We start from the raw sequence: 26,573 nt of genomic DNA, 5'->3' as shown, positions 1-26,573 counted from the left end.
TGTTAAAAAAGTTAAGGTATTAATTATTGTGTCTGCCAAATGGTTCCTGATATTCGACACAAGGTAGCCGGTAGCTGAAAAAGTTGGCTCAGCTTCCACGCTGGTTCTTACAATTATTGTTATTTAAAGTGAATTATAAGTGAATTGAAGGTAAATTGTTTATTGAGCTGCCTGTAGCTAGTTCACGCACCCCTGCGCGCAGAGTTATACGTATAAATCACGCTTCTTTGTAATCCCGCCAGTCCCGCGGGATCCCGCTAAATTTTCGACCGGGATTAGTCCCGCAAAACGCATGCGGGATCCCGGTATTTCGGGATCCCTGTATCCCGGTATTGCATTCCCTAGTTCCAGCGTTATAAATTTCGCCACAACGAAGAGCAACACTTCATAATAAATTCTTCAAACCTTATTTTATATTTTCGTCAGTTTACGAGGCTCTGGTGAAAAATTCCAACTTGTCATTAATGGAATAGCGAGCGTAAAGTGAAAACGGGTGTAAAGTTGCTTTAATATGCGCCAGTGCAGGCGACGTTTAGCAAAACCTACATGAGTAATGCGAGCTTTAGTTAGCTGTTTTTCGCCTTTTAGCGCTATTATTAGTTACCTAATTTACGTACTGGGTGATCAGAATTAAGAGCGGGCTGTAAAATTTAGCTGTGTTTTCTAATAAGTATTACGATCCCGGAAGACGATTGACTTCAATTAATTTTTTTTAATGAAATAAAGGGGGCAAACGAGCAAACGGGTCACGTGATGGAAAGCAACTTCCGTCGCCCATGGACACTCGCAGCATCAGAAGAGCTGCAAGTGCGTTGCCGGCCTTTTAAGAGGGAACAGGGTAATAGGGAAGGGTAAGGAAGGAAAGGGAAGGGAATAGGGGAGGGTAGAGAAGGGAATAGGGTAGGGGATTGGGCCTCCGGTAAACTCACTCACTCGGCGAAACACAGGGCAAGCGCTGTTTCACGCCGGTTTTCTGTGAGAACGTCGTATTTTTCCGGTCGAGCCGGCCCATTCGTGCCGAAGCATGGCTCTCCCACGTATGAAGAGAGATTTATTTAATCATTGTATGTTTATCTGATATTTTCCTAACGGTAAACACGATTCACTTACTTTGACTCGATAGTTTTATTTTTCGAAATTATGAATCTTTCTGGGATTTTCAACAAATATATGTTACACTGATTGAGTTACTATCATTAAATAACTTGCACTACTACAATCACACGCTTTATAAAATAATGGCTAAAGGAAATATTAGTATTGTATTTAATTTTTAAGTAATCATCAAAAACATTTTTGGGACTTACGGCTTTTACTTTCGTGCTATAATGAGGGAACCGTTGTTACGCGATATTGTTCACTATTAGCTGAAGCGCAAAGTACAATTCATGCAGGCACGATTCATGTAATCATTTTATCACGATTGGAGGATAGCGGGGTATGTAGGCGGGTCTAGCGTGGTTACATATTTTTTCCAGCCCAGTTTTAACAATAAAAAATCAGATATGGGGACCGTGTTGGCATAGTAAAAGGAGGGGAAGTAAGTTACGGCACACAACGAAATCTCGGCGGTACCAGCCTAGTAAAACTAGCCGAGATTTCGTTGTGTGCTGTACGTGGCGACGCATTGATACTATGGCGCACACATACAAGCCGCGCGCGGTGCCTTTGTATGACGATAACTTACTTCCCCTCCTTTTACTATGGTGTAGGTACTAAAGGAAGCAGGACATGACAGAAAAATAATCAATGTTTTAGTTTCGGATTTGCAGTTCGCAGCACCATTATTGTACACGTTCCCTTTTGCCAAGCACTAAGCAAAAATATTCATGAAATAGCTACAATCTATCTATATATAAATAATGCGTATGGCCAAATTATTACTAATCTCGGTGTGTTGTAAATGTCACTTAAAATACAGCTGTTATGCATCCACGCCTGACAGTCTCATAAGTATTAAAGGTCTGACTACACCACAATAATGAGTCAAAAAAATATCATAATCGGTTTATAAGTTTAGACGATGCAACGAACAAACACAGACGCGTCAAGCCAGACCCTTGTCTTGTAGGTTAAAAGCTCGGTCTGAATACTAAAATTTTTCCACTCCATGTGCATGTATATTGTATACTTGAGCAGTGAGGTGGAACTAGCGGAGTGCTGCGGAAAACACTTCAAATAACAGACGAGGCGGTTTGGAAAATCTTAAACATTTCACAATTCCATACTTGTTCGTCGTCAAAAGCTATAATGTAGACTACATTTTATTCATGAGTTATGAGTAGACATCGGATTATATGCACGATCAAAGTGCCGAAATATGCATGCAAATATGCACCAAAAAATGGCCGAAATATGCACAAAATATGCACAATCAAGTCACTTCATATTAAAATCTTATTCTTTTTTGAAGAGTTTTCCGGTGGTCCCGTTAATAAAAACGCCAATTTTTATAATTTCCTCAAATCCAGGATTTTTCATTTCTTATACAGCACCAATAATAATTTTCTACCAACATTTTCCATTAAATCGTTAACTACTTTATTCAAAGACTAGCGACCCGCCCCGGCTTCGCACGGGTATAAAATAAATGATGGCCTAAGTCACTGAAAAAATTATTAAAAATCGATTCTGTAGTTTGATTTTAAATAATTTATATTCATTACTACCCGTGGCCCGCATTGGTCGGTACTGCCGCAAAAGCTACTTACGTCCCGCAATTTTAAATCTGTAATGTCTTCGAAAATATTTATTTAAAATTAAAATCGTAATAATTATGCTGTAAAGGGCCAAAATCAATAATGTATTTGAAGTATTTAATTGAATAAGGATTATTGCCGTATTGGTTAAAATCGCTTCGAAAATTAGCCATTATTTGAAGTTAAAAGTAAATGACAAAAAAATATGTTATTGTGGGATATATCCATAAGAGATATACTTATACGTGGGAGAGCCATGCTTCGGCACGAATGGGCTGGCTCGACCGGAGAAATACCACGTTCTCACAGAAAACTGGCGTGAAACAGCGCTTACACTGTGTTTCGCCGAGTGAGTGGGTTTACCGGAGGCCCAATTCCCTACCCTTTTCCCTTCCCTACCCTCCCCTATTTCCTTCCCTATCCTCTCCTATTCCCTTTCCTCCCCTATTACCCTATTCCCTCTTAAAAGGCCGGCAACGCACCTGCAGCTCTTCTGATGCTGCGAGTGTCCATGGGCGACGGAAGTTGCTTTCCATCAGGTGACCCGTTTGCTCGCTTGCCCCTTATTTCATTAAAAAAAATATATACCATCGCGGAGTTTCCTGTAGACCTTTTCAATGTGTACAATGCGCACCCCTGCATTGATACTCGTACTATTATTATCTATTCTGTGGCATTGGTAGCGCACTAGCGCCCACTTCGAAACGGGCGTAAATCGCAATATTTTAATTTCGCCATAACTTCTAAACCAAACGTTCAATTTTAATCATTCGAAGAGCAAATATAATCTACATGAACTGTACTTAGTGATGAAATTATTTATTTTGATAAGGATCATTAGCATAAGCAATATAAATTCGTTTAAATGTAGTCCAAAAAAAATCTACATTTTTAAATAAGAAAATGGTTGTTGTGCCTCACTTGACATAGATAGGTATAGTGTGTCGCGGACATTTTTGTAGATATTTATAAGATCTACATTTACTTAGAACATTGTATAGTTCTATATTTTATAGTTTAGGCAGCGTACGCAAAATAAGTAAATTTTCTGGTTGTTTCCGAAAAACTGAAATATCTTACGGAACCCTATATTCTCCAAAATAAAAAGTAGCCTATGTTACTCGTAAATAATGTAGCTTTCGAATGGTGAAAGAATTTTTAAAATCGGTCCAGTAGTTTTTGAGCCTATCCATTACAATTAAACAAACAAACAAACAAAGTTTACCTCTTTATAATATTAGGATAGATATTGTAGCTACATATTATTTGAAGTGTTTTGATCTATCGTACCTCTGTTTTGTGGCCTTGGTGTGTGTCATGATAGCTAGTTTGAAGACTACGAGGGTATAAAACTACCGAAATATGCACTATCAACGAAAAATTGCCAAAATATGCACTATAGCCTAAAAAGTGCCATTATATGCATTTGCATATGCAAGTATGCAAATGCATATAATCCGATGTCTAGTTATGAGTATCATAGACGATGGGCTGTTTCATAAGACTTATTTTATAAGTCGTATAGGTCTAAGGGCTATATTGAGGCTATATTGCAAGACGGCGTTACGATCGCATTGCTTTTGCATCAAGAGCAATTTTAAATTGAAATACAGCCCAACACCGTGGAGGTGGTAGGTCCATTCAATGTATATTTTCTTGTATATATTAATTTTATTATCTCATTTAAAATACTGCTATGTGAACAGCATTGACCGTTTTCGAGTTTTTAATAGATCGATAAACCCATTATCATAAAATGTGTATTTTCTTATTGTACCCTACCCTACCCCTGAAGTACATAATTTTACATTGTGATTTATCTTTACAAAGATCGCTTCTCACCTTTTAAAATTCTAAAATATCCCGAATTGGCATATCTTTGGATAAAAGATACGTTTACCGAGAGATATTGGCCAATCCCGATTTATGTGTGAGAGCTAGTGTTGGACTTATACGCGTATATACACAGACATAGATCAAGATAGATACCGCATGTGTATGTACTTCGCGTGCCATATCGCGTTCCCAAACGACGAGCAATGCTCGTCTTTCGAAAGTCTGTTCTTTAGTCTGCGCTCCACCGTTATCGGAATCGGACGTCAATCGGATTGAAAAAATGCCTAATTATGCCATATTGAGCTATAGAAATTTGAATAAAAACGTTGGCCTAGAATCTAGATAATGGACACGTTTCTTATCATCGGTACGTTACAGTAGGTAGAAAAAAAGTGGCACGCTCGTTTTCATACAAATGAAGGGACATGCAGTATCTATCTTGATCTATGTCTGTGCGTATTATCTATCACAGTTTGTTTTACCAACTTTCACGAATTATGTGTAAAATTTGATTAAAAAACTTTGTTATCTAAATGATATAAAAAATTGAAAAGACAAGTAATATGTAATAATTATGTAATATATTGTAATATTATTAAAAAATTAATAATCTGGCCTTTTAGCCAAGACGTTTTCTTTATCGGATCCATAAACAGTCTCCGATAAAAATGTATGGAATTGACATTTAATTGAAAGTCGAACGTTGACTTTCTTTTATCGAACGCTTATGCCATACATTTTGATCGGCGATTCTATAAAGAAGCGATGAAGAAAAGGTCTTGGCTACAGACTCTGGTCCACGTAATAATGTGTCCATTACGGGTAGTAAGTTAGATTTTAAATTAGACTACTTAATAGTATTAGTAGTTGTAGTAACTAGTACTAGTAGTTTTTACTACTGTTTATCAACAAAAGTAAATACATAAATCAGGTGGCCCGTTTGATTGTTTGCCCCCTAATTTTAATGAAATAAAAAAAATGTAAAGTGAACTAGTCACTTAAAAATATTTTCCGCTTTTTCCGCTCAGTGTATGTTTATAGAAAAGTACATTTCGAAGAAAATATAATATGCAACATATTGTATGTATTATGCATGCAAATATAGACGTCTAGACGAAGTTGTTTGTGGTAGTAAACTGAAGGAATATAGCTCGTTTTATTGCATGCGAGAGTTTACTCTAGAACTTGACAGATTATAATGGAAATGGACTTGAACCGGCCCCCGTATTACGTATCTTGCGAGAGCAATGCGATAGCAATTATTGCGCGATAATTGCTCGAAAATCGCAATTTCGTATCACGTATGAGCCAAAACAATATGATTGCAATCGATCGCTATACATGGACACCATTGTTTGTGACATTCATGACACCCAGCAATCACTCGCGCGATTATTGCTAGTGGATTGTTGATCGCTATTTTTACGTGATAAGGTAGCGGATTAGCTTACTGTTACAAGTTGTGACTGAACAGATTTTGTATGAAATAAGCTTCATCAATAAAAAACAACAATCATAATTATTATTATAATAAGCTAATTGCATAGCTTTTATTGTCGGTTTTGGCGCGGCAACAATATAAATGATCAATAAATTTCGTAACGAAAATAACCTAACACCCCTACTCCGACCGGCACAGTGATGTGGTGTTGCCATGCCTAACGTCGTTTCAGTTCGGCAGACTTTGGCAAGGTGTTTGTGTGCGTGGGACTAGACGAATGCAAATTATAATTGCATAAGTTGATAAAATATGCTATGCAATAGTTTTACTGCGGTAGTCTCCGAGTGCCACACGTTTTTTTTTTTTAATTAAAATATGTAGGCATTAGGCAATTTAATAAGATACCGTTCAGCGGGTCTAAAATAATCGCTTTGGAGAATCATAATATTATGAATCATAATATGATTCATATTTTTTAATCGCAAAAAGCAGAGTGCTTGCAATAAACGAATATTTCCGTAATAATCGTACCTACTAATAATAATTTGACATTCGTCAGTTTGACAGTTTTGACAATTCATTTGCTGAATTGATTGAGAGGAATTGCTAAATGTGTCCATTTTAGCCCCGCAGTAATTTTTGTGTTGTTTTGTTGTAATTTTTGTATTCAGAAAATTATTTGTCCTTTTCTCAGACCTACCTGATAAACATGACACAAGTCACAAAACTTAAGTCCATCCGTTTTGGAGGAGTTTCGCAATGCGTAGCGGGTTTATTATTCCAATCCAGTAATTGAATCCAGCGCGGCACTGGATTACCCGTTTACTCCAGTAGCATTAAGTTCCATTTTGAGATGCAATCTAATAAACGCAGTGCCGCGTCGTGTCCCGGTGTTCACAGTCCCGACACACTAATATTACGGAAAATATATTCATTTATTTTGTCCCCTGTTATATCAGAGCTTAGCTACGTAAACAATAATATTATGTCAGAAAAGCCCATGGGCCTTTTACGTAAAAATAGCATTGGATACAATGTTGCTTACTTGTGATTATAATAAAAGCGGCATCACCGATTTAGGTGTCGGTAGCTGATTTCATTAAAACCATCTACGCTAGAGTAATCGATATTATGCCGAAGTGTGTGCTCAGTTAATTAATCACACGCAGTGAGTGGTGGGATGAACAATCCAACGAGGAGAGATCATCAGATGGCGGTAGAAAATTATAATTCTAAGGCGTATTATATACTTAGAGCCAGACTTTAGTCATTTTATAAAAGTTGAAAGTTTTCATACATACGACCCCTTATGCGCACGCTAAACGGTAATTCTGCATTACATGCATTACGTGCTGTAATGCACGAATTATCGTGTATTGCAGTGAATGATGCGAATTACATGCAAACTACGTGCTGTACAACGTGCTGTACATTGAATGACAACTTCTTTAATTTTTCAGCACGACATGAGTGACGTGCTGTAATTCACGCATGATCGTTTATTGTAGTGAATGACGCGAATGACATGCAAACTACGTGCTGTACATTGATTTACAAGTGATTTAATTTTTCGTCATGCAATAATGCAGCGGATCGCGCGATCGGCATGTCATCGGCATGCCCATGGGACAACTCAGTTCCAGGGTGGTGCTCCCGAACACTTAAAAAAAATATGCGTTTCTTTGAACAGGGCATACAAACTGTTAATGTGCGCAAAATTAATAAATCAAATAATATATTTTGCCATAATATAATATTTTATTGCTAATAAATAACTTTTGGACGAATATAGGCTGATATGATGATGATGATGATGAAATAACTTTTTCAATTTAATTTATACAAAAAACGTCGGTAAGTATTTACAAGAACGTATCGTGATATCCGTGGTCCAGTGGTTTAGCGTGGTCGTGGGTTTGATTCTCGCGTTGGAAACAATATTTTATTTCCAAGATTGGTTAGGACAATGCAGGCTGATCACCTAATTGTCTGACAAGTAATGATCCATGCGTCGGATGGGCATGTAAAAAGTCGGCCCTGCGCCTGATCTTTCGCCAGTCGTGTCGTTCTTTCGGCCCACTGGGCTAGGAGAGTAAAAGGAATAGAGAGTATACCTACTCTTGTGTACTGTGCACACATTTGAGCACTATAAAATTACTCCTGTGGGATGGTCTCAATGAAACCGGCCACCGTCACCGAAACCGGTGTGGGAAACCGGAAATATTTGTACAATAATTTATTCAAGGTGCAATGAATAAGATTATCATCATAAAAAAACTTGAGAGGTGTCAAGGGACACCCGGATGGAACGAAGGTCCAGTTTACATGTTATACTAGTTACTTTAAAAACTATAGCAAAAATGCTAAATAGTTGTAAGCCGTGCGGTAGTGCTTGTTTCTCTCCCCCTCTCTGGCATTGAACAGTGCGGTGAAGCGACGTCTATTTTTGAGTGTAGGAGAACTGCATGCAAAACGGACCATGCAGGCAAAACGGAACGGTCAAATTACTTGAAACCTACTAGGGCCATCTATTTGCTAGGTAACGCTACTAATTACTCGGGCCCTTCCCGTTCTCGGTCATTGCCGGCGAAACTGTCATACGGAACAGCGGATTTTTATTGCGGTTAAATATTTTTTTCACATTTTGATGTAAAAAACACAATTTTTGACCAGTCCGCACTTTTGTTGTAATTAATATTTTCTATTTAATGATATGACACAGTGTTCTGCATGATTTTAACTTTAATATAGTATTTAAAGAATGAAAGGGGTAAAACGGTTAACTTCAAAATGTGACATTTATTCATGAAAACCTAAAAACAAAAAAGACGGGTGCAGTGCATGATTTGTCTCCTCTAGGCACATTGTAGTTTAGTTGTACACAACATTTATTTGTAAAAGGTATTCCCCAAATGACATATGCATTGGGACCATTTTGCCCTTTACCGTGGTCCATTTTACCTTCACACGCAGGCAAAATGGCCTGTGTGATTAATAGGAATTGTAGAGTGATTAATAATAAAGATATTCTATAAAAAATTTAATAGTAAAGTCACAGAGTAAAGCTATATTTGTTGATGTAAGACGAGTTTTGCCTTAAATATACAATTTTGCCTTCAGTTCCCCTATACAGGTTTTTATTACTTACATAAGAAATAATACCTATCTAAGCCCGGGTGTCCTTTGACACCTCTCAAGTTTTTTTTGTTTATTTTCCGTTATTATGGTGTGTGAAATATTTTAGTGAAATTATACATTTATTCGAGCTAATTTTTTTTTTAATTTTTGGCAGTTTAGAGTTTAGACTGAAATGTTTCTTAAAATGTTTAACCTATACTTGGTACTACTAATATATATTCTGTGCCTAAACATAAATTAAAAAAATATATACTTATCGGATATAATAGGTAGGTATGTGTTTTTTTTCTTCTGTTCTGAATTTCGAAATTTAATAATAGAATAGAGAAGGAGATAATTTTCCGAGCTCCACGCGGTAACTTGTTTTCGCATTTCTTTTATTTAATTTTTAAGTTTATTAATTTACGTTTTAGTTTTATTGTTCAATATAGTGTTTTGATATGTAACTTCTTTCAATACATATCTGTATCTATCTAATATCACAGCTAATATATAAAAATAAGTCGGGGTTTCCTTCCTGACGCTATAACTCCAGAACGCACGAACCGATTTCCACGATTTTGCATTCGTTGGAAAGGTCTCGGGCTCCGTGAGGTTTATAAAACAAAAAAAAAATCAGAAAAACTTCAAGAGAAAAGCAGGAAAACTGGGTAAACAGGCAAAACAACATTTGCCGGGACAGCTAGTACTTATTATAAAACAAAGTCGCTTTTTTTCCCTCATGTCCCTTTGTTCCCTTTAATCTTTAAAACTACGCAACGGATTTTGATGATTTTCTCAGTGTTAGATAGCCCATTTATCGAGGAAGGCAATAGGCTATATTTTATCACGCTAAGACTAATAGGAGCGAAGAAATAGATGAAAATGTGGAAAAATATTTGAAAGGGCTAACTTGAACGCGCTAATCTCGGGAACTACTGGTCCGATTTGAAAAATTCTTTCAGTGTTAGATAGTCCATTTATTGAGGAAGTCTATAGGCTATATTTTATCACGCTAAGACTAATAGAAGAATGCGGAAAAAACGGAGGAAATAATTTGAAAGGGCTTATCTCGCGAACTACTGCGGCAATTTTTATGTTATTTGGCACAGATAAGAAGTAGCCCACGTGAAGGATCATAGGCTATCGATTTTAATCAGTTTTTTAGTGGCTATATATTTTATACCTACCCGTGCGACGCCGGGGCGGGTCGCTAGTTTTAATTAACTTGTTAATAACACAAGTGTGTTTATTATGACAAAAGCCCCGCCACCCGTGTACAGACACCAGCACTAAATTTTAATTATTATTTTTAATAGTTTATAACATAAATTATAATAATTAGTTTTTAATAGTTTATAATATAAATTAAAAACTATTGAGAACAATTAAATTTTTGTAAATTTTTTAATGAAATAAGGGGGCAAACGAGCAAACGGGTCACCTGATGGAAAGAAACTTCCGTCGCCCATGGACACTCGCAGCATCAGAAGAGCTGCAGGTGCGTTGCTGGCCTTTTAAGAGCGAATAGGGTAATAGGGGAGCCGCAGGGCCGTCTCTAGCCCATGTGGCGCCCGTGTGCAAACATTACCCTAGCGCCCCCTAAGAAGCGCGCGCGCGGTCAAAATGAAATGGGTACAAAGTAAAAGTACAGTTTGTCCGGCCGTTTGAGGGCGAGGACTCTAAGCGGTGGCTTCCTTCGTTCCACCAGACGAACTATAACAGCACATCAAGTTAGTATAGGTACTGTCAAATTTCTCTTATATAAATAGATAACAAACTCTATTGTTATTTGTTTGTAGATTGAAGTTTTTTTCGGTTTTGACCATGATGTCTTGACTGACCCTAACAAGCTTAACCCCAAAACATAAATTTTATATCGCTTAAGTACTTCAATTTTACTTTAAATTTCATGTTATATACTTATTAAACATCACATCATCACAACATCGGTATTAATTCGATTTCATTTGATTTGAAGAGCTCTAACTTCTCTACATCCGAAGAGCCAGCATGGCACAGTTTGTTTTCTAAATTAGAACACTGTGCTTTTCACATTTAAGGTTCATTTCACGTTGAAAAATAAAGATTATAATATTTATATTGCAAAAGCCGAGCCGCTAATGGCGCGCCTTGCTTTGCTGTAATTCTACAAATATAAGAAGAGCTTCGGATAATACACAAAAATTATGCTACAAATACCCATTCTGTTTAGGACTTGCAGATTCTGTGAAGAGGAGGATGAAACACCTATTCACCTTCTCCTCGACTGCCCTGCTCTACTACAGAGCAGGAATAGGCACCTTGGTCGCCACGAATACTCGTCCACAGAGGAAATTCGTGGCACCAACCCCAACCATATCGTTCAATTTATGAGCAGTATTGGGTTGGGGATGATACTCTAGTGCGAAGGAGTCACAATAGATCCTCATGGGTCGCAGTGACGTCAGGGCTACAGAGACCTGCCTTCTTTAAAAAAAAATTACCCAAAAATGTTTTCAAACTGGAGTTCTTTTTACGTTGGTCAATAAAGCGTGGGCCGTGGCGGCCGGCCAGCGCGGGCGCGCGCCAAGTGCGAGCGGTGCTCGGTGCCCCTAGGACCGCGGCGCCCGTGTGCACCGCACACGTTGCACCTATGGGAAAGACGCCCCTGAGGGGGGGGTAGGGATGGGAAGGAAAGGGAATAGGGTAAGGGATTGGGCCTCCGGTAAACTCACTCACTCGGCGAAACACAGCGCAAGCGCTGTTTCATGCCGGTTTTCTGTGAGAACGTGGTATTTCTCCGGTCGAGCCGGCCCATTCGTGCCGAAGCATGGCTCTCCCACGTGTTTTTTTTTAGTTTAGTAAATAACATTATTATTATACTCTTGAATTATCCTCCTGAATTATCATGCTGCATGATGAAAAATGAGCGTTCATCATGCAGCATGTAATTCACGTAAATGAATGGTCATGCTGAATTACCGTGTACGGGGTACTTTAAGATTGTTACACAAATCAGTCTGCCATCAGTATTCCGTCAATCTGTGATTATAAAAAGAGCTTACTGTCAAAATGCTAGCCCCGCCTAAATACACCGCTATCCTCCAATCGTGATACAATGATTCCATGAATCGTGCTCCCGGGAAAAGTGCTTTACAATGCAGCTAATAGTGAACAATATCGCGTAACAAAGGTTCCCGCATTATAGCACGAAAGTAAAGGTCGTAAGTCCTAAAAATGTTTTTGATGATTACTTACTTAAAAATTAAATATAATACCAATATTTCCTTTAGCTTTTTTTTTTTACGTGGGAGAGCCATGCTTCGGCACGAATGGGTCGGCTCGACCGGATAAACACCACGTTCTCACAGAAAACCGGCGTGTAACAGCGCTTGCGCTGTGTTTCGCCGAGTGAGTGAGTTTACCGGAGGCCCAATTCCCTATCCTATTCCCTTCCCTACCCTCCCCTATTACCCTATTCCCTCTTAAAAGGCCGGCAACGCACATGCAGCTCTTCTGATGCTGCGAGTGTCCATGGGCGACGGAAGTTGCTTTCCATCAGGTGACCCGTTTGCTCGTTTGCCCCCTTATTTCATTAAAAAAAAAATTGCTATTATTTTATAAAGTGTGTGATTGTAGTAGTGCAAGTTATTTAATGATAGTAAATCAATCAGTGTAACAGATATTTGTTAAAAAGCCCAGAAAGATTCATAATTTCGAAAAATAAAACTATCGAGTCAAAATAAGTGAATCGTGTTTTCGATTAGCTAAATCTATAAAATAAAATTGGAGTGTCTGTTTGTAATATTAAAATAACCGTTTTTTACTACATGCATATGAATATTTAGACGGTACTGACACCAAAATAACAATTTTTAGAATTTTTGTCTGTCTGTATGTCTGTCTGTTTGTTCCGGCTAATCTCCGAAATGGCTGGACCGATTTTGATGGTACTTTTATTGGCAGATAGCTGATGTAATAAGTAGTAACTTAGGCTACTTTTTAACCGACTTCCAAAAAGGAGGCGGACATATTTTTACTTTTTTATTTTTTACCTATGTATTTCGTTGACGCGGACGAAGTCGCGGGTAACAGCTAGTATCAGATAAATATACACTGATTAAATAAATCTCAATTTCATTTAATATCAATCGCCTTCCGGGATCGTAATACTAATTATTAGAAAACTCAGAAAAATTTGACAGCCCGCTCTTAATATTAAAAAAATGATCAGTCCATCAATCAGTGGGTTAGACGATCAGTTTTATCAATCTAGCTAGGAATCATTAGGGTTCCGTACCTCAAAAGGAAAAAACGGAACCCTTATAGGATCACTTTGTTGTCCGTCTGTCCGTCCGTCCGTCTGTCAAGACCCTTTTTCTCAGGAACGCGTGGAGGTATGAAGCTGAAATTTATATCAATTACTCAGGTCTACTGTCCCTTGAAGCTGTGAAAAAATCAAACTTCTAAGCCAACGCAATCAAAAGATACAGCCGTTTATGCCGCAAATTTTCGACACTTGCAAGGGAATCAAAACCTACAGGGTGCTTCCCGTGAACTCAGAATCTTGAAATTTGGTACGAAGCAACGTCTTATAGCATAGATAAAGGAAAAATTACGAAAACCATACATTTTTAGTTACATCACATAATATATTTTTTTTTAATAATTTTAAACTTACTACCCATTTCCTCATAAACGCGTAGAGGTATTAAATTGAAATTCATACCAAATACTCAGGTCTATAATACCTTTAAGCTGTCGGAACCCTCGGTGCGCGAGTCCGACTCGCACTTGGCCGGTTTTTTTAGATAATGTCATGTTATTCGTGTTTTATGGAATACCGAGTAAAGCTTAGTCAAATAGCTAGTTTTCATAATAACAGAATAAGTTATACAATTTAGCTTCCAGAAAATACCTCTATACTATTAGGCGTATCTTTGACGTAATCTCCTAGTAAATTGCAGGCTGTATCGCCAAAATATTGCTTGTGATTTATCGCAGGTATTAACGCGGTGAGTGGTGGCAGAAATGAAAACACCACGTAGCAGCTATCACGCCATATTAATTATTAAAAATATTTTTGGGCCTGTTTCACCACTTAATGATCAGTGCCGGATAGGTAATCCACAACTAATCTGGTAGATAGAATAATATAGAGTGTCCGTCAGATAAATTGTGGATAGCTTATCCGGCACTTATCAATAAGTACTAAGTAGTGAAAGACTCTTAGTCGTCTGTATAGTTCCTGAGTGCTTAGTCAAAATGATAATTTTGTTTTTTTTTATGAAATAAGGGGGCAAACGAGCAAACGGGTCACCTGATGGAAAGTAACTTCCGTCGCCCATGGACACTCGTAGCATCGGAAGAGTTGCAGGTGCGTTGCCGGCCTTTTAAGAGGGAATAGGGTAATAGGGGAGAATATGGCAAGGGAAGGGAGTAGGGGAGGATAAGGAAGGGAATAGGGTAGGGGATTGGGCCTCCGGTAAACTCTGCACTCACTCGGCGAAACAAAGCGCAAGCGCTGTTTCTGTGAGAACGTTGTATTTTTCCGGTCGAGCCGGCCCACTCGTGCCGAAGCATGGCTCTCCCACGTCCACGTCACAAATGTATGACATCGTTGATAGCAAAGATGTCATACATTTTTGAGATTCGACCACTGTTCGACATATTATATTGCTAGGTGTCTTCGTGCTTTCGCGGGGCGACCTAAAAAGCCTGCGTGATTTGATGGGTCTGGCACAGACAACCGTTGGTAAAGTTGCGGTGGGTTGATCATGCCCGTAACTCTGCCTAAGCGGGGAGTGAAGCACCATGGGGTTTTAGTGGGTAGTTCCTCGAAGAGTCCCACATACCACGGCTGATGTCCCCAATCCGCCGGGGATGTTTTTTTTTTTTTTATGAAATAGGTGGGCAAACGAGCAAACGGGTCACCTGATGGAAAGCAACTTCCGTCGCCCATGGACACTCGCAGCATCAGAAGAGCTGCAGGTGCGTTGCCGGCCTTTTAGAGGGAATAGGGTAATAAAGGAGGGTAGGGATGGAAGGGAAGGGAAGGGAATAGGAGAGGGTAGGGAAGGGAATAGGGTAGTGGATTGGGCCTCCGGTAAACTCACTCACTCGGCGAAACACAGCGCAGGCGCTGTTTCACGCCGGTTTTCTGTGAGAACGTGGTATTTCTCCGGTCGAGCCGGCCCATTCGTGCCGAAGCATGGCTCTCCCACGGAAGTAAAGCATTTCCCCATGGAAAAAAGGTGTCTTCGTGTTTACGATGTTTTATGTCAAATCCATACATTTTTGATATCTAACCTCGCTACTTAAACTAGGGAATTCATTTTGGGACCTATCTGGGACCTATCTGGGACCTTTAGACATAGAGCGGTCACGCGTTCAAGCGTTCTGCGTTCGCATTCTACACTCGAGCGGTCAGATACACAGGAGCAATTCTGTCAACGCGGTGAACGCCTCCCGTAGGAGTACTGAGTATGTAACGTAATACTACACAAAGAACGCAAAACTGACCGCTTCAACGCTTGACCGCGTGAACACTCTCTGTCTGATAAGTCCCTATTACTATGCACTCTGGTTTCTGACAAAAAAAATATTTGACGCCATTCAATCAATCAGTGATTTCATAATTGAAGACCTTAATGAAAGTTAGCATTGATCTTACTAGGGTCCGCATACAAATTAAAATTAAGACGACGCCTTGATGATTTGGCTGGTAGCGTTATCGATTTTTCTCAGCAATGACTAAGCCCCAATTTCACCAACGACTGTTAAAGTTAACGCCGGAATTAGTATGACGTTACCTCTTTCGATTTTCATATGAATGAAAGAGATTACATTTTAACAAGCTGTTAACACTAACAGACGTTGGTGAAATTGGGGCTTAAGCAGTTCATTGTCAGTATTCATCATGTCTTTGTCTTTGAATTACCCATAGTATTTATACGATTATTTATTTATAGATATACGTTACGATTTACGATACGATTATTTATTTATAGGTATACATTATAGTATTTATAGATATACGATTGGTCAACTTTTATAACACAGAATAATCAATTAAAAATACCTCTGTAAAAAAGGGATTCCTATTTTGCCAACAGATGAGCGATTTAAGCATCCAACATGTTTACATAGATTGGTTTAAGCATACACTTCAATTTTCCCATAGCTTATATGAAATGTATTTATGGTTTATAAATTACGCAACAAAAACCATTTTGTCACTTACTCCCTTTGCATTTTCTATAAGTACGCTGCAATGTCACAGACACTTCGAATTTGTATCCTTTCGTGATGTAAGTATTCATAAAGCGAAATTATTGGTATCGGTGTACAGACTACAGTACACAGAGCGTGCCTATCTCACGGCAAATCCTGTGTGCTGACGTAAATCACACTTAGGGACGTTTACACTGTACGAAGAAACGTAACCCGACTTCGCTAAACTAAAATTAGTACATTTAAATCGTAACGTGCATTTTTAGATATTTATATAGGTTTTTCAATTATTTTTATGAAAATCGTTATGATGTTCGTAATTTACGAAGAAATTCGTATAAAGAGCGAACCGTCCCCGGGACAAAAGTATCATAATTGCCGAAATTTAAAATATCTTAATCGCTGCAACAGTTTGAACGACACGATCTTGCAGACGGATCTAATTTATAAAATCAGTTAACACTTAACTATACAAAAATAATATATTATTACTTAATAAACTATACAACAGTATATTACCGAATAAAGATTAAATATGTATGCGAGGGCAGCTATCTAGCTAGCTAGCTAATAAAAATCTATACGTACTCGGTACTCTGGTCTGTCGCGTCGGAGTGCATTGTGGGGAAGTCGATTTTTTTTTAATGAAATATGGGGGCAAACGAGCAAACGGGTCACCTGATGGAAAGCAACTTCCGTCGCCCATGGACACTCGCAGCATCAGAAGAGTTGCAAGTGCGTTGCCGGCCTTTTAAGAGGGAATACGCTCTCTTCTTGAAGGTTTGCAGGTCGTATAGGTCCGAAATACTGCTGGTGACAGTTCGTTCCAGAGTTTTACAGTGCGCGGCAGAAAGTTACGCGAAAAACGCACTGTGGAAGACTGCCACTCATCAAGGTGATGAGGATGGTAAGTATATTTTTCGCGTGGGGCGATGGCGAAAAGTTGCAGGAGGTATGATTCCGAACAATTCCTCAGAGCACTCCCCGTGATACAACTGATAGAGGATGCAGAGTGAAGCTACATATAGCCCGCCTTAAATATTTAATTTATTTTGTTTTTAGTATTTAGTATTATAGCGGCAATAGAAATACATAATGTCAGAAAAACAGATGGATGAGCGCATTGGTAGCTGAAGCCGGGAGTCGCGGGTTCGAATCCCGCCGACGGAATAAAAAAAATCAATTTTTTTTAGTATCTATATTTACAAAAAAATATAGATATTTTAAAAGAGCCAAACACTAAAAGAGTTAAGAAAGCTTTAATAAATGTCATTTCCGATTAAAATTAATCAGCGACATCTTTGGGAGAATTTTGCATTTTGTGAACGTGTTTTAAAAATAGTCTACTAGATGGTGCATTTATTTATTGTATTTTTTATTTGTTAGGCTAATTTGATACACTCAATGCCATCTATCGTTCAGATGAGAACTAAAATCTGCAGACACGCTTTTATGGGATTCAAGAGTCTTATGTATAATTTTTCTGTGGTGTGATGGTAGTGATGATGATGATGATGAATGTAATTTACATAGTAGCATAATAATATGCTTTCTTCGTAAAACAACGCCGGAACCCTCATACTTTTATCTATTAGGAATCCGGAGTTCTCTTAGTATCTTCGGAACCATAGCATACCTTGGTGCAAAATCTTACTTTTTGGTAGCATATGCTTAGGATACTTCTCTTTAAATCAAAATCACCATATTATGTTTCCATATAATTAATAATTTCAAGTATCGGTTAAATTTTCATATTGTTATATGGGCATAGATAGGCCCTTGCGGCAGTAACGTTACGAAAATATAACGATATTTGAAGATTATGGTGAAATTATTAAACAACATTTTGTTTTTAGTTATAAAATGATTTTAATGAACAAATCCATACTAATATTATAAATGCGAAAGTATCTCTGTCTGTCTGTCTGTCTGTCTGTCTGTCTGTCTGTCTTGCTTTCACGCCAAAACTACTGAACCGATTGCAATGAAATTTTGTATACAGTTATTCTAGAGTCTGAGAAAGGACATAGGCTACATTTTGATGTGGGAAAATATCTTATTTCCATGAAAATTTCGATGAAAATGAATTCGCATTGCGCGTGGCCAGCGCTCATCCCGGGGGTCCTGGGTTCGAGTCCCGCAGGCGGAACAAAAAGTTTTCAATTTTCCTGGGTCTTGGATGTGTATTAAAATAAAATTTCAAAAATCTTAAACATATTTTATGTATAATATTATAAAAAATCCAGAAATATATCGATGGAATGAACATTTTAGTTCTAATACGATTCAACAGATGGCGTTTTATTTTTTACTTTATTGTAACATAGAACTAATCATACTTATTAGTTAGTATGTTTTTTTAATATTATCACTTGGTATAATAATAATCAATCTATCTTATCTTATGTAGAACTCCTAGTGCATTTCTAATCCATACTATCCATACTAATCCATACTAATATTATAAATGCGAAAGTATCTCTGTCTGTCTGTCTGTCTGTCTGTCTTGCTTTCACGCCAAAACTACTGAACCGATTGCAATGAAATTTTGTATACAGTTATTCTAGAGTCTGAGAAAGGACATAGGCTACATTTTGATGTGGGAAAATATCTTATTTCCATGAAAATTTCGATGAAAATGAATTCGCATTGCGCGTGGCCAGCGCTCATCCCGGGGACCCTGGGTTCGAGTCCCGCAGGCGGAACAAAAAGTTTTCAATTTTCCTGGGTCTTGGATGTGTATTAAAATAAAATTTCAAAAATCTTAAACATATTTTATGTATAATATTATAAAAAATCCAGAAATATATCGATGGAATTCAACAGATGGCGTTTTATTTTTTACTTTATTGTAACATAGAACTAATCATACTTATTAGTTAGTATGTTTTTGTTTATAGTTTTTAATACGTTAGAATATGATGTTTAATCCATACTAATCCATACTAATATTATAAATGCGAAAGTATATCTGTCTGTCTGTCTGTCTTGCTTTCACGCCAAAACTACTGAACCGATTGCAATGAAATTTTGTATACAGTTATTCTAGAGTCTGAGAAAGGACATAGGCTACATTTTGATGTGGGAAAATATCTTATTTCCATGAAAATTTCGATGAAAATGAATTCGTATTGCGCGTGGCCAGCGCTCATCCCGGGGGTCCTGGGTTCGAGTCCCGCAGGCGGAACAAAAAGTTTTCAATTTTCCTGGGTCTTTGATGTGTATTAAAATAAAATTTCAAAAATCTTAAACATATTTTTTGTATAATATTATAAAAAATCCAGAAATATATCGATGGAATGAAATTTTAGTTCTAATACGATTCAACAGATGGCGTTTTATTTTTTACTTTATTGTAACATAGAACTAATCATACTTATTAATTAGTATGTTTTTGTTTATAGTTTTTAATACGTTAGAATATGATGTTTAATAATATTATAATAATATTATATATATACTAGCTGTTGCCCGCGACTTCGTCCGCGTGGACTTTAGTTTATAGCGCGCGGTGTCAACAAAATTTGTGTCAAATTTAAAAACTTTTTAAAACCCTGGTAAGTGGTACCCCTCTTAGGGCCGCGCTACACCGGAATGGCAGCGCTGAAAGTGCTCGCCTCGCCGCTGCCATTCCGGTGTAGCGCGGCCCTTAATTAATCAAAATACCCAAAAACAGCTGTGCAGTGTGCACATAATCTATACTAATATTATAAATGCGAAAGTATCTCTGTCTGTCTGTCAGTCTCGCTTTCACGCCAAACGCCAAAACTACCGAACCGATTGTAATGAAATTTTGTATACAGATAGTCTAAAGCCTAAGAAAGGACATAGGCTACTTTTTTACTGGAAAAAAGGGTTGTAAGGGTCGTAAATTTGTTTAAAAAATTCATAATAGATGGCGCCGTGCGTCTTCTACATCGCGCTGACGCTTGCTCAAAAGTCTTTCTATAAGAGGTGGTATCATCTTACATTTAAGTCTCGATTTTTTTCGATTGTTGTATCTATTCTACGGTATTAAATAACTCAATACTTTATCTGTGCAGGCAGTGACGTAACCTTAAGACCAAATTTCACCAACGACTGTTAAAGTTAATGATCGAATTAGTATCACGTTAGCTGTTTCGTTTTTCATATGAATGAAAGAGAAGACAGGACATTTTAACAAGCTGTTAACACTAACAGACGTTGGTGAAATTGGGGCTAAACCTATCAATGATAAATAGTTTATGGGTAAAGTTGTGTAATTGGGGGGCTAAATATGCTTTGAAATTTGGCATAAAATATAAAGTTTAATATAAAAAATAAAGTACTTATTGTGTGCACACTACACAGCTGTATTGATTTAAGGGGTACCAGGGTTTTTTTATAAAAGCTTTTGACACCAATTTGACATCGCGCGCTATAAACTGAAGTCCACGCGGACGAAGTCGCGGGCAACAGCTAGTATACAATAAATGTACAGTTTAATACATAAAATATAACAATTATATCAAATATTTCGTGGATCATTCATAAAATCATAAATAAATGTAGAAAAAAAACCGGTCATGTTCGTTTTTATGTTTTTCAGAATGGCAATACGGTTTCAATTATGAATCTGCTAATGAATTGAATTGCCGTTGACGTAGGACGTTATTTTACAAAATTAGATGGATCACCGCCGATATTGCTCGTAATATCGTCGCTGAATTGATTGAGAGGAATTGCTAAAACTTACTATTTTAGCCCCGCGGGGTTGTTGCTGTTTTATATAAAAAGTTAAATAACGCTAGTACAGTCAGTTTTTTATATGCCGAATCTTTTGTAATAACTAGCTGTCCCGGTGAACTTCGTGTCACTTTAAAACCTTCCCTGGACTTCTACGAATATTTTAAGACTAAAATCAGCCCAATCCGTCCAGCCGTTTTCGAGTTTTAGCGCGACTAACACATTTGAAAAGCCATTTTTATATATATAGATATAAATGTGAAAGTGTTTTTCTGTCTGATATTGTGTTACCTTATTATGTTAAAACTACTGAATGGAAGACAATTCGAAAGGAAAATGAGAAAAATATACGTTTACCGTACCGTGCCATAAATTAATTCTACTTAAAAGATCGATGTAGTATTATGATCAAGTGGACTACGTTATTCATAGACTTAATTTTGATGAGTTTTTTTTTAATGAATGGGCAAACGAGCAAACGGGTCACCTGAATATGGAAAGCAACTTCCGTCGCCCATGGACACTCGCAGCATCAGAAGAGCTGCAGGTGCGTTGCCGGCCTTTTAAGAGGGAATAGAGTAATAGGGGAGGGTAGGGAAGGGAAGGGAATAGGGGAGGGCAGGGAAAGAAATAGGGTAGGGGATTGGGCCTCCGGTAAACTCACTCACTCGGCGAAACACAGCGCAAGCTGCGCTGTTTCACGCCGGTTTTCTGTGAGAACGTGGTATTTCTCCAGTCGAGCCGGCCCATTCGTGCCGAAGCATGGCTCTCCCACGTATAAAGTACAGTAATAGCTACAGATTTTATAGTTTAAACTCACCCTAAACCACTCCAATCTATTTTTTTATTATTGGTACACAGTCAGACACAATAACTCATTTATAATTATTTTACAACCAGTATAGAAAAATGTAAAATTTCAGCTGTAAAAAAAGATTAAACGATAATTTATACACCCATTGTACAATTTTTGCCCTTTTCTTAAAAGGATCTTAACCTGCCTAAGAAATTAAAGTACCAAAGTACAAAATACTTCCGGAGTACTCATGTCTAGACGGTGGGGTTCCATTATGGTGGTACATTCAGAGAAACGGTTGGACAATTCAAACGATTTACAACTTTACGCAGAGTTAACAGAGATTCTTTTTGTTAAATGCAAGCAGCATAATCCAAAATGCGATTGCTGAAACAGAGTTCACAAAATTTTATGATTTTTAGGGTTCCGTACCCAAAGGGTAAAAACGGGACCCTATTACTAAGACTTCGTTGTCTGTCCGTCTGTCTGTCTGTCTGTCTGTCTGTCTGTCGCCAGGCTGTCTCTCAAGAACCGCTTTAGCTAGACATCTGAAATTTTCACAGATTGTGTATATCTGTTGCCGCTATAACAACAAATTATACTAAAAACAAATGAATATTATTATTTAAGAGGGGCTCCCATACAAAAACACAATATTTGGCCAATTTTTGCTGTATAATGGTACGGGACCCTTCGTGCGCGAGTCCGACTCGCACTTGGCCGATTATTTATCCAAGTTACCATACCCATAAAGGCGTCTGTCATACTTTTGTAAATTTTCTTTTGTGTTTCTTCATCACAACATTCCTTGCTCTGTGTCTGTGTCCGTACTGTCGCTCTGTCCCTTTATCGCTCAGTCCCACTGTCCGCCTGTCTCTCTGTCCTTCTGTCCCTCTACTCATCCCTCTATCCCTTACCGTGTGTCCCTGTCCCTCTATCCTTCCGTCCCTCCATCCGTCCATTTGTCTCTTTCTCTTCCTTCGTCAGTCTGTCCGACCCATAAAGTTAATATACCTAGCGGAATAGAGAAACAAAGGCCTGAGCAAGAGAGATGTCACTATCAGTAACACTGCGTGGTAAAAAGAGCCGTGTGAAACATGACAGCAGCACTCTTTTTTGACGTCCAGTCGGCACGTGCCGCACGGTGACAATTTAATCTCATAGAATTCATGTTTAATCATGCTTGTGTAAGTGAATACGTACACATATTTTTACACACAGATGAAACCGATTTCGGTTACGTTTGACAGCTCGAGATTGTTGCTCTATTCTGCTAGGTATATTATCTTTATGGTCCGACCCTATGTCCCTCTGTCCTTATGTATGTCCCCTTACTTTCACTGTCGCTATATCATTTTAAATGTGACCGTATTACAAATCATCATTATTATTTTGATTGACAGTTGCTATGCATCCTCGTTTTCATCCTTGTAGCTCTGTATTGAATACTGAAGGAGTGTGACTAGTGATGAGCAAAATTAGTCTTGCTTTTTTTGCAAGACGAAGACCAAGGCAGCAGCATGAGCAAAATTGTTCTTGATCTTGCAGTCTTGGTCTTGCTCTTGCAAAACAAGGAGGACCAAGACCAAGACTAATTCTAAACGGGACCAATTCAATTCGACAATGTGTGATGATTATTGATCATGATGATAACCGAATTAACTTCAGCTTGGTACTACTAATATATATATTCTGTGCTTCAGCGTCAATATATCCTTATTTTCATTAGGTCGCTTATCGGCTAATATCAGGCATTAGGCGTGTTTGGCAAGGCTCCCGTATTTTCAATCATGATGTACTGGCTCTTGGCACTGACGCTTGGGCAAATCTGAATTAATAAACTTATATGGACGCACTGCCAGACGTTACATAGTGTGTCCAGGTTTAAAGACCATATTTTGGACTTGCTTTGGGGATATTTTTAATTAAGTTTTAAATTGATAAGTAATAATAATAATTTCTATGGACGCTTCACACCACGTCAATCTGGCGCCGTGTTAAGTGCCTACCTGAAGGACTTGTGTTACGGGTACCAGACAACGGAAATATATTTAATACGTTTATAATAAGTATACATATACCCCCTTACTAATAAACACTGTATAAGCTTTGAATAGTTATACAGTGTTTTGTCTTCTTCAATCCAATTAAAAATGTCACTTGTGTGACAGGAACAAAACACTGTATAACTATTCAAAGCTCATACAACGTTTATTAGTAAGGGGGATAATATTTAAGATTTTTATTATAATATGATACACATATTTAATACACATCCATGACCCAGGAACTTTGAAAACTTTTTGTTCCGTCGGCGGGATTCGAACCCGCAACCCCCGGCTTGAAATACCAACAGCCCTCCAACTGAGCCACAGAGGTCGTCATTGATGTAAATTACTTACATGAAGATTTTTATAACAATTTTCCTGACGATGTATTTTAGGTTTTAAAATAAAACAATGTAGAAGTTTTGATCAGAACGCATGTAGTGTTCATTTAGGAAATTAAAGCATTTTGAAATTACCATGTCGAATCTGCATACTTAAAATTGCTTTAACTGATCCGGGTAATAATTCTTATCGGAATCTCGGAATCGGCTTCAACGATTTTCATGAAATTTAGTATATACGGGGTTTCGGGGGCGATAAATCGATCTAGCTAGGAATCATTTTTAGAAAATGTCATTTTATTCGTGTTTTATCGAATTCATAGCAAAGCTCGGACAAATAGCTAGTTATCTTTAAAATATAGGAACTAACATTGTAACATAATTAAGTAGACTTCAGCAAGAATCATAATAAAAACCATAACTAAATTAATTTATACCATGTCATAATTAAATTAAACGTAGAAAAGTTCACCCTTCGTGAAATTCGTCCGTAAAAATACGATCGGCTGTACCCGCTGGGGATTGTTAATGGATTAATCCGTTCCAAGAAATTGTTTTCTTAATTTTAATCAACTGTGCATTTTTTTCTACGGATTTGCAGTTGACGAAAATGAGCAATTCGAATTTTAAAAAATCCAAATCATGGATTTTTTTTTGCATATTTTGATTTGAATATTTCTGTACGTTCGATCTTTAAAAGAAAAAATATTACAGGGTGTAACAAAACGAAGTGATAATACTTTAGAGTGCGTATTAGTGTTCTGTATAGAGTTCACTGTAAGAGTGGCAGCGCTAAAAGAGTTTTTTTTTTTCAATTTTTGTATGGCCCTTATGATGCTGATCCTCTTGCCCGTACAAATAAAAAATAGTACATTACGCACCTAGGGCAGGAAAATAAGAAATGTCTCAGATCATATGTACGACCTCCGTGGCTCAATGGTTAGAGTGTGTGGCAACTCAAGCCGGGGGTCGCGGGTTCGAATCCCGCCGACGGAACAAAAAGTTTTTCAATGTTCCTGGGTCATGGATGTGTATTAAATATGTTTATGATATAATAAAAATCTTAAATATATGTATAGTATAAAAGTATTAAATATATTTCCGTTGTCTGGTACCTGTAACACAAGTCCTTCAGGTACTTAGCACGGGGCCAGACTGACGTGGTGTGAAGCGTCCATAGACATTATTATTATATTATATATGTAATCTGAGGCTTTCTTATTTACTGTCCATGGTGCGTATAGGTACTATTTTTCTCATCGACGGAGGCGGAAAACGGCAACATCGGTAAGCGCAGCGGGAAGAAAGTTGACGTTTTCCGCCCGGAGGTGAGAAAAAAATATTTTGTCAGCGCTTTTCCCTTTCACACTGAACTCCATAACATAAGGGACACAAATAGGCCCGGATCTACGTTTTAAAAAGGGGGAGCAGAATCCCAATTTGCCGCCCTCCAAGCAAAAATAGGTAATAATTTCATGGTCACATAGGTTTTAACCGCAGAACGAGTTCTATAAAACTTTGTTGAATTAAAGTGGCGGTGGTGAGAAGTCACGCCGAGGTCCTTGGCGACAAGGGGCGCCTCCAAGTCTTTTAACAACAGATAGAATTCAGCGAAACAACGTTAAAGATTGGGAGGTGGCCTCCGGCCGCCCCCCAATCTTTGCCGCCCGGGGCAAGTGCACCCACTCGCCCCCCCCCCCCCCCCCCCCCCCCCAGATACGGGCCTGGACACAATATACCAAAGTGTTATCAGTTATCACATTGTTTTGTTACACCTCGTATACAATAAAGTTTGTATAGTTGAACTAATATAATATGACTAGTTAATCGTTGGCAAATAGAGGTAATTGATCATAAACTCTTAATTAATACAGAACACACAATGTTGAAGGGTTAAGTTCCTACTTCCTACTCAATGCCGAGTTGTTGCCATGACAACCGTTCTTGTGAATCACAGTCGTAGAATCCATAGTCTATACTGATATTATAAATGCGAAAAGTCTGTCAGTCTGTCTGTTTGTTTAGCTCTTCACGCCGAAACCACGGAACTTTTGCTGAAATTTGGTATGGAGATACTTTGAGTCCTTAGAAAAGACATAGGATACTTTTTATCCCGGAAAAATGTGCGGTTCCTGCCCGATAAACGAATTGTATAATATACAACTAGCGACCCGCCTCGGCTTAGCACGGGTATAAAATATATTATACGATCACTGAAGAAATGTGTCGCTCACTGAAGAAATGATTAAAATCGATGCAGCAGTTTTTAATTATATTTATTACTTCCCGTTGCCCGCATTGGTCAGTACCGGCGCGGGCGCAAAAGCTACTTCCGGCAATTTTAGAATCTGTAATATCTTCATAAATATGCTG

At 38.0% G+C, this 26,573-nt stretch overlaps 1 long non-coding RNA gene across 1 annotated transcript; it reads left to right on the top strand.

Moving 5' to 3' along the window:
- The first annotated feature begins 1,317 nt into the window (after nucleotides 1–1,317).
- On the top strand, nucleotides 1,318–25,392 carry LOC121732458. Its single transcript, XR_006036380.1, has 4 exons — nucleotides 1,318–1,457; nucleotides 9,546–9,556; nucleotides 11,474–11,479; nucleotides 25,381–25,392. It is a non-coding gene; the product is annotated as an uncharacterized LOC121732458 (long non-coding RNA).
- The last annotated feature ends 1,181 nt before the right edge of the window (nucleotides 25,393–26,573 follow it).

The sequence above is a fragment of the Aricia agestis genome, chromosome 12 (genome assembly GCF_905147365.1).
Source record: "Aricia agestis chromosome 12, ilAriAges1.1, whole genome shotgun sequence".
NCBI classification, from domain to species: domain Eukaryota; kingdom Metazoa; phylum Arthropoda; class Insecta; order Lepidoptera; family Lycaenidae; genus Aricia; species Aricia agestis.
This window is presented reverse-complemented; position numbering and strand designations above follow the sequence as displayed.